The sequence below is a fragment of the Magnolia sinica genome, chromosome 19, assembly GCF_029962835.1.
Source record: "Magnolia sinica isolate HGM2019 chromosome 19, MsV1, whole genome shotgun sequence".
Classification (NCBI taxonomy): domain Eukaryota; kingdom Viridiplantae; phylum Streptophyta; class Magnoliopsida; order Magnoliales; family Magnoliaceae; genus Magnolia; species Magnolia sinica.
The window spans coordinates 8,751,384-8,759,593 of NC_080591.1; positions in this window are offsets into that span (position 1 = coordinate 8,751,384).

The window sequence follows — 8,210 nt, forward strand, 5'->3', positions numbered from 1 at the left end:
AAAGAAACAGAATAGGTCCAAATATCATCATCTTGTACCATCTATTGGGTATATTTCAAAGTAGCACTTTTGTTTAATGATTCTAACCATATTATTTATGACTTGTCAAAAAATATTAAAAAGTTGGAAAAAAAAAAAGAAGAAAAAAGATCATTATTTATAGGGTGGGGATCATCTGATCAGCATGATTCTTGCACCAAGACTTGCTTACAATGAAAGCATTCATTGAACTGTCCTGATTGATGATTGGAAGTCCCACATATCACACGTGACATGCATGGGCCTCAGATGTCATACATATATTTGGCGTGCTCACCTGTAGAGTTGTATGACTGTGAATTTACGGTGAGTGGCAATGGGCATGAGGTTGGCACTAGCCTAGGTCTTAGGCCCTGGAGCCCTAAACCTTGCATTAATGGGGCTGATAAGGCCCTGATCGTGGCCCTAGTCTGGGCGTTGTTAAAAGACCCGGTCACTCAAACTAAGTCCGGACTGAGTTGGGACTCTCCGAGTCGGGGTGATCAAGGGCGACTCGTGGTTTGAAATTAGATCAGGTCCTGCGGAGTCCGAGTCAACTAGGACGAGTCGCAGAGTCCTAAAAACATTCAGGAACTGGGCCTGAATGTGACGCCCACTACCCACGGGCCTAGTTTAGTGACCCAGCTAGGGCTAAAAGTTGGGTGGGTTCAACCCGACCAACCCGTGACTGACCTAAAATTGGGTTGGGATCGGGCAAGATGTATTGGGTTTAGTCTCAAGCTTGGGCTATACAAACACCAACCCGATAAAACTTGGGTCAGGCTCGGGTTGAGGTCTCGGGTTGCCCGACCCAACCCAACCCAAACCCGATGGATATATAAGTAACTTATAAATTATAATTGAGTGCGGACCATCTTTGTTGAAGGCACAAGAATTTCTAGTGCCATCAGGTTTCATTGGTCCACGTCATTTCCAATGACTCAACCTAACAAGATGCGCCAATTCTCTCTCTCAAATAGATTGTGTGCTACATAGTACAACTTTTAACAGCATAGTTTTATATTTTAGCTTGTTTGTTTATGTTATTGCAAGAATCTAGACCCCCTTTCGGTGTGCCCTGCATGCTCAGGACGAACCCTGGTTCTGCACAGAACAGTAAACAAAGGAGACCCTGGTTCAAGCAGGGGACCCTCTAATGCCAAAGTCAGGCTAGGGAAACTGGGTCTAAGTAGCGTAGAGTAGAGTGAGGGTGCGAGATATTGCATACCTGTTGCAATGGGTTTCCCTGGTATTTATACCTGTGGATTGAGAGGGTCGATGCCATTAAACTCGGCACGATCTTCTCCATCAAGCGGGCATTGCGCGTGCGAAGATATCGGCCGTTATCCGTTAGATCGTGTTCCAGATTATTCTCTCATATGCCTTATTGGGCTGAGCTCTGTACGTGATCTCCAACCACGTTTTCATCTGAGCTGGTCCTGTAACTCGGTCTCAAGCTCGTGGTTGGATTAACCTTGTTCGGACCTCTGACTCACCACATCCGAACCTATGGTCAAACCTTATGGATCCTGTGGTTGGAGTCTGTGATCAGAGACTGTGGTCGGAGTGTCTATCTTGGATTTGATCTCCGGCTTAAAGGTCGAAGATATGACTCGGGCCGGCTGATCCAGGGTCGTAGTTCTTAGGATGAGACCTCCGGTCAGCCGATCCAAGGCCGCAGTTCTTCGGATGAGAGTTCCAGTCGGCTGATCCATGGCCGTAGTTCTTCGGATGAGGGTTCCAGTCGACCGATCCAGGGCCATAGTTCTTCGGATGAGGGCTCGGGCCGCCTGGGGAGCCCAGTCTGCCTCTCTTCCAGAACCCTATTTGTGGAACCGTAGTCTAGAAGCATAGCCCTGATGTAGCACTGTCCTTCCGTAGTTTTAGTCATCAGTTCGGTTTGCCCGAGTCGGGTTTCATTGGTTCGGCTCAGATTTCCCATAACAGTTTAGAATAAGTGAAGTTCTTTACTATAAATAACTACATATATAATTAATAAAATCATAGGTACAAAAAAAGTTAATAATAATAAGATGTGTATTGAAAATAATGATAATAACATGTGTATGGAAAATATAATAGACTAATGAAATAACCAAAATATTAGCATGCATCAACCCGATCAACCCACTTGGGTTGGGCTTGGGTTGAGAATTCCTAACCCGAGGTTGGGTTGGGTTGGGTTAGGGTTGAGGTATAGGAACCTTGGGTTAGGCTAGGGTTGAGCACCAACTCGACCTAACCCACCCGACTTTCAACCCTAGACACCCAGCCCCTAATCAACGACATTGGTCTATCTGTGTTGAATGCGATCCATCTTTGGTCGGAGACCATGAAGATCGCATCATAGGGATGATCCTGTCCGTTGGTCTTATTGAATTTCCATTATCTTTTCAGTTTTAATTTTCAACTATGGGCTAACATTGGAAGACCTAATAGATTAACAGTTGGATTCACAGTGTTCATCCTTATTCATGCCAATTCTTACAAGAGTAAATCATGAAAGGTTGTGTGTAATCAGGAAAGAGTTATGTGGTGTATTTGAAAATCTTCAGAGATTTTGGAGAGGATTTTGTGGTAATACAGTCGATATTTATCGAGCAACACCACGTCATCCATTAAAAGAAAGTGGTCATGCTTAAGCAATTATCAAGACAGATGGTAAGTTTAGAAGTAAGGAATGTAAGTAGTATGGAAATGGTTATAGCAACCATTAGAACATGAGAAGTGTTTAGATGATCGATGTAATACTATAAATAATGAAGTTCGTACTTTCCAGTACTCGGGTGTTATTGTGTAACCTAACTTAGTGAAAATACAAACCTATGTTAGACAAGCGATCACGTTCATTCTAGTATAAATCCAACCGTTGGAATAGTCCCAATCCATACACCGAGCCATCTATCATATGCCCTAAGGTCTGGATCGACAGATCCATTGTTCACTTAACTTTAGGAACTCCCACAGATGTGCACCACTTCATTATCTCGGATAGGTCACTTGATTTCTAAACTCTCCGATGATTTTTACCTAAACTAGGCTGAGAACCCAAGGGATCACTATGGATCATATCTTGTAATGATCTGACCATCAGATCTTCATATATAGTAAAATAACCTATACATTTAGAAAGCATGGCCCACTTACAAATTTAAATCCTTCTTATCAAGCCCTACAGTAAATAAAGGAGATGCAAACCATGATAAACACTTTAGAAAACAATAATAATGAGAATAATGAGAATAATAATAATAATGATAATAAGGATAGTAATAAAGGGAAATAAATAAGGATATATATGGTTTGTACTAATGTAATAATAATACTAACATTAGCATTTATTTTAATATCTAGTTATTAAATCATACAAACGGTCCCTTGGACCTTTTCAACCGTTGACGTTCAAATTCGAGATGATCCGACTAGCTGATCAGCAGGAATCCATAACTAAACCAAAGATCACCTGATATGGCCCACTCAAACTCTAGGTCAGCCTGATCAATGGCCCCGGGACCCCAAGATGGGGCTTCCAAGTATTTTGGACAGAGTGGATTTCCCGTAAACATCATGGTGGACCCCACTTAATGGGTCGTGTGTGCACCAAGGCTGTGCACCCGCTGTACACGGAGCCAATGGGCTCGGTCAGACCCGTCTGACCCGTGTTTCACCGAAAAGGGAAGTTTTCCCTCTCTTTCTGTTTGAAAACAGCGGACGGATAGGCATCCCCTATTTTGGATCACGGCCCACCATATGATCGTTCCATGAACGATCAAAACCGTCCATCGTGTGCGTCCCTCATCCCTGACAAAACTCTAGGTGGTTCCACCTGATGGTGTGCACCCACATGCACACAGGAACCGGCGCAAATCGTCCCTACAAACACAAATTTGCTAAAAATGGAAATCCCATTCCGCTGCTGCCACGAGGGCGATCCGTGTAACGTCCCAAATTTGCATCTCCACCGTTCAAGACAAGGAAATCTCAGCCATCCATTTGCTTAGGGCGTTCCTTGCAAAACCAGGGATTGTTTTGGTTCCCACCCACTGTTTTGGAGTCGGTTTCAGCCAGAGGAGATCCTGGCCACTTGCTATTGATCCGACGGTTTAGGAGGGATCAGGGCAAGCATATAAGGCGTGCGAATCGAGGGACCGTAGCTCACCCTTCATTTTCGCAGCCACAACCATGAAACCAGCCATTTCCCTTCCACCTCCGAACCCATCGAGAAAAGCTCATCTGAGCTTCATTCTCTCTATTCTCCAAGCTTCCTGGGGCCCATTAGATCAGTCCACAACTGGTAGAATGAAGAAAGAAGCCTTCATTGGAGATCCGCCATTAATGGCGCTCATCTTCTCCACCGCTCAAAACCGGGTCAGCGCAGTACGGGATGTCATTTTTCTGGCTTTCACCATCTGGTGATGGCGAAGGGAGAAAGAAAAAAGGAAAGAAAGGAGAAAGGAAGATGAAGGTGCGTGGTGGGTTGCTGCACCAGGCAGCTGCACCACAACTCGATCCGAGCCAAGTGCGGTCCGAGCCAGGCTGGGTTTGTCTGCTGTTGCTGGACGTTCCAGCAGCAAGGAATTAGGAAGAGGATGTAAGGAGAAGGAGATAGAGATAGAGAAAAGGAAGAAGAAGAGAGAAGCGAAAATAGGAGAGGAAGAAGGGAGAGAGTGCGGCTGCTGTGCAGCCCGACCCGACCCAAACCGAGCCGCGACCCGAGTCGCACTGCTGGCCGAGTTCTCGTCAACACTGACGAGTGAAGGGGAGAGAAAGGGAGACAGGAAGAAGAATGAGATAGGGAGTAGAGAAAGAGAGGAGAAAGAAGGTGATGGTGAGGTGCGGCTGACGGCACCATATCCAACTGACCGAGTTGCTGGGCCTTGTTTAGGCTGCTGACGAGTTGCGTCTGAGTCAACTCAATCCAGGCCCCTGCTGGATGAGTTTGAGGAAAGGAGAAGGAAATAGAAGAAGAAAGGGGAGTGAACGAAGGAGAGAAAGAGAGAGCCAACTCGACTCACCTGAACTCGGTTGGAACTCGGTGGAGCTTGCCGTGCGAGTTGGGCAGATCTGGTGTAGTCCAGATTCTTGCCGGAGTTCTCTAGCAGAAAAGAAGGAAAGAAAGAAAAGAAAGGAAGGAAAAGAAGAAAGAAAGAATGAAGGAGAGAGAGAGTGTGTGTGTACATGGTCGTTGCGTTGAGTCGAGTCAACTCGACTCGAACCGAGTCAACTAGGTGAGTCCATCTGTTTCCCCAATCCAGATTTGTTTCAATGCATCATTATCATTGCTAACAATGTCATTATTAGTGTTGGTTATATTACCAACGATTAACCGCTAGTAAGATATTTAGGATAAAACTAGTTATGATAAACAAATTTCAATTATTAAATCATAGTGTTTCATTTATCATTCTTAAACCTTTGTCAATGATAGTGGATTGCATTAAATGATGTCATCATAATGATTATTAACAAATACTAATTATAATATTAACATTGATAAATATTTCATAATTGTTAGATTAACTCTAAAATTAATAATACACCAAGAAGGGTTCAAACCCTAAGAAACCTAGCCTAGAACTAAACTCTAGGATAAAATCCTAAAGCTAAGTAATCTAAACTCTAGGTCAATACCCTGGATATCGATAGTGTGTTGGGTTTGAGCTAATTATAGAACTTCATAACTCATGGTAGATCACAGTGTCCAGTATCATGGCTAGATTCACTATTATTGACTGTTAGCATCAGAAAGTACTTATAATTTTTCTTATGGAATTAGTATAATTAATAGCATTAATCCCTATTATATCACCAATAGTAAATATTCTATTTTTTTTATTACTCATATTACTTAGGAGATTATTAGTCATTATAAGGATGATGGATAATATCGGTGTATTTAAATACGAGCTTGTGAACCATCATTATTAATGTGCCAACTAATATAGATTATAACACCAACATTAATAGTTATCTTGTAATTCTTAAGATTAAATTATACGGAATGCATCGTCTAGGGTTCAAATCCTAGAATCTAAGTTTAGCATTAAAACCTAGGATGAAGGCCCTAATTCTATACTAAAACACTAAGAGGTAACCCTAGGCTATCATCTTAAATCCTAGGTAAAGTGTAGGACTTGGATCTAATTGTACAAGTTCCTGGTTTATGATAGGGATTGGTTCTAAGGAAACATGCATTCTCTAGCAACACTGGTAGGCAGTTCAAAGTATAAGGTGATGATTCTTCCCCTTGAGCTTTCCATCTTCTCATTAGCTTAAGTTATAGTTTTTATTTCAATTTATATTTAATATCTCTCTCTTATAATCACATGTGTTAGCTGGTGAAAATTGAATTGCTATATTGTCTGCTTAATGTTCATCTTGTATGATTGTTCATGGATTATTTGTGGATTGCTTATGGAACTTGAATTGGTACATTAGTGGAAAACCCCCACCTATAAATGTACACCCATACTTGGGATGTAACTCGACTGGTTGTGATTAAAATGGACCTTCGACTTAGTGGTTATTGAGTAATGGTCTAAATGGATCATTGACGTGGGCCTACCATCCAGGTTTATTGTGTCCAAATGGTTTTTAAGGATGGTCTTTTATCGCATGGTTTTGACACTCGCCCTATGAGGCCTATTTTAATAATTGCCCTATGTGGCTTGTTTGATATCGCCCTATGTGGCTTTGTTCTGATATTTTCTCTACATGGGTTCGATGTTTTATACCGTGTAACCATACGATGGTAAGCCCCATATGTTGTAATATGATTGGCCACTAGTCGACGAGTTTCCATTAAACATCCTAAGATGGTAGCCTCATGAGCCGGGGATGGTGGTAATGGGACACTATGCCCGAGCTGTCGGCCTACGCTGGGCCATGTGCTCCCTGTAGTGACCTTTGAGCTTATCTAAATTGGCTGGTTGTAAATGGACTAATAATGACTTGGCCGATCATGCATGCATGGCATACTACGACGGCTTGGATCATTGTGCCCATGCGATTACGCTGCGAGTTGCGCTAATGACCAGCCGATCGATTTATGATGATGACTTGGATCACTCATGCCCATACGATTACGCTGCGTGTTGCGCTGATGACCACTCACATCTTTGGGTGACGACCCCATTGCCTGTCTGGATGTTTTTCCTGGGGCACCGACCGTCCGGATGATTTACCCGGGTCGATGATTGCATTCATGCATCCATGCACCTAATAAGACTGCATTTACTCTGTTTTGGTTGTCTGGATGTTTTATACTATCTCTTACCTAATGCGGCGGTGTGTAATCTTGAGGGGAATTCACACTGAGTTGGCCACTCATCCATCAAATATACAACCGTACAGGTAGTACAGGTGGCTTTAGTGATATGTATGTTCAGACTTGATGAGGAGCAGGGTACGATCGCCAGGGATGCATGGCTGTATTTACCTAGATGAGCTGCATGATCTTGCTGTTTACATTTATATGCTTTCCGTCATTCTTCATGTATTAAATTCTAGTAAATCTTGTACTTGTTAAATTTAGAGGCATTGGTTTGTATAAGTCATTATGGGCAGCTTCTTGTAAATTTGAATAATAATGAAATTTTCCTTTATGTCGATTTGTCCACAATACGCTCATTTGCTTACTCTGATGAAGGAAGAAAAAAAATGTACACTCGAATTTGACCATCCGTTAAAGCTAACACTCGGGTTTTTGGGACACGGGTCATAAAGTGTTTAGATGATCGATGTAATACTATAAATAATGAAGTTCGTAAAAAAAAATGTCTCGTACCATCCAAACCAAATCAAATCTATATTTCAATTATCCTTTCATTATCAGCCATTTACATTCCTTAGTGTAATTGATATCTTTATCAGTTATTTGCAATCCTTAGTGTAATTTTTACCTTTATGTTGAGGGTCGAATATTGCATATCAGACCCCAGTTGTTGCCAGGATTTACAAACATAGTACTGTTTAACGGCCTGATTTAATCATGTTTGTGATGTAGGGCATATTCACGAGCTTGGACTGGGAAAGGGTACTAAAAGCATGGATTTAATGATCTGAAGGCACCAAGGCAAGCGACGGACCCTAGGAGACCAAGATCGACAGATTTGCACGCCAAGGATCCAAGAAAACCCGAGAAATTGAAGCTCAAGTGGCCCAAAAAGTGTCCAGAATGCAAAATCATAGGG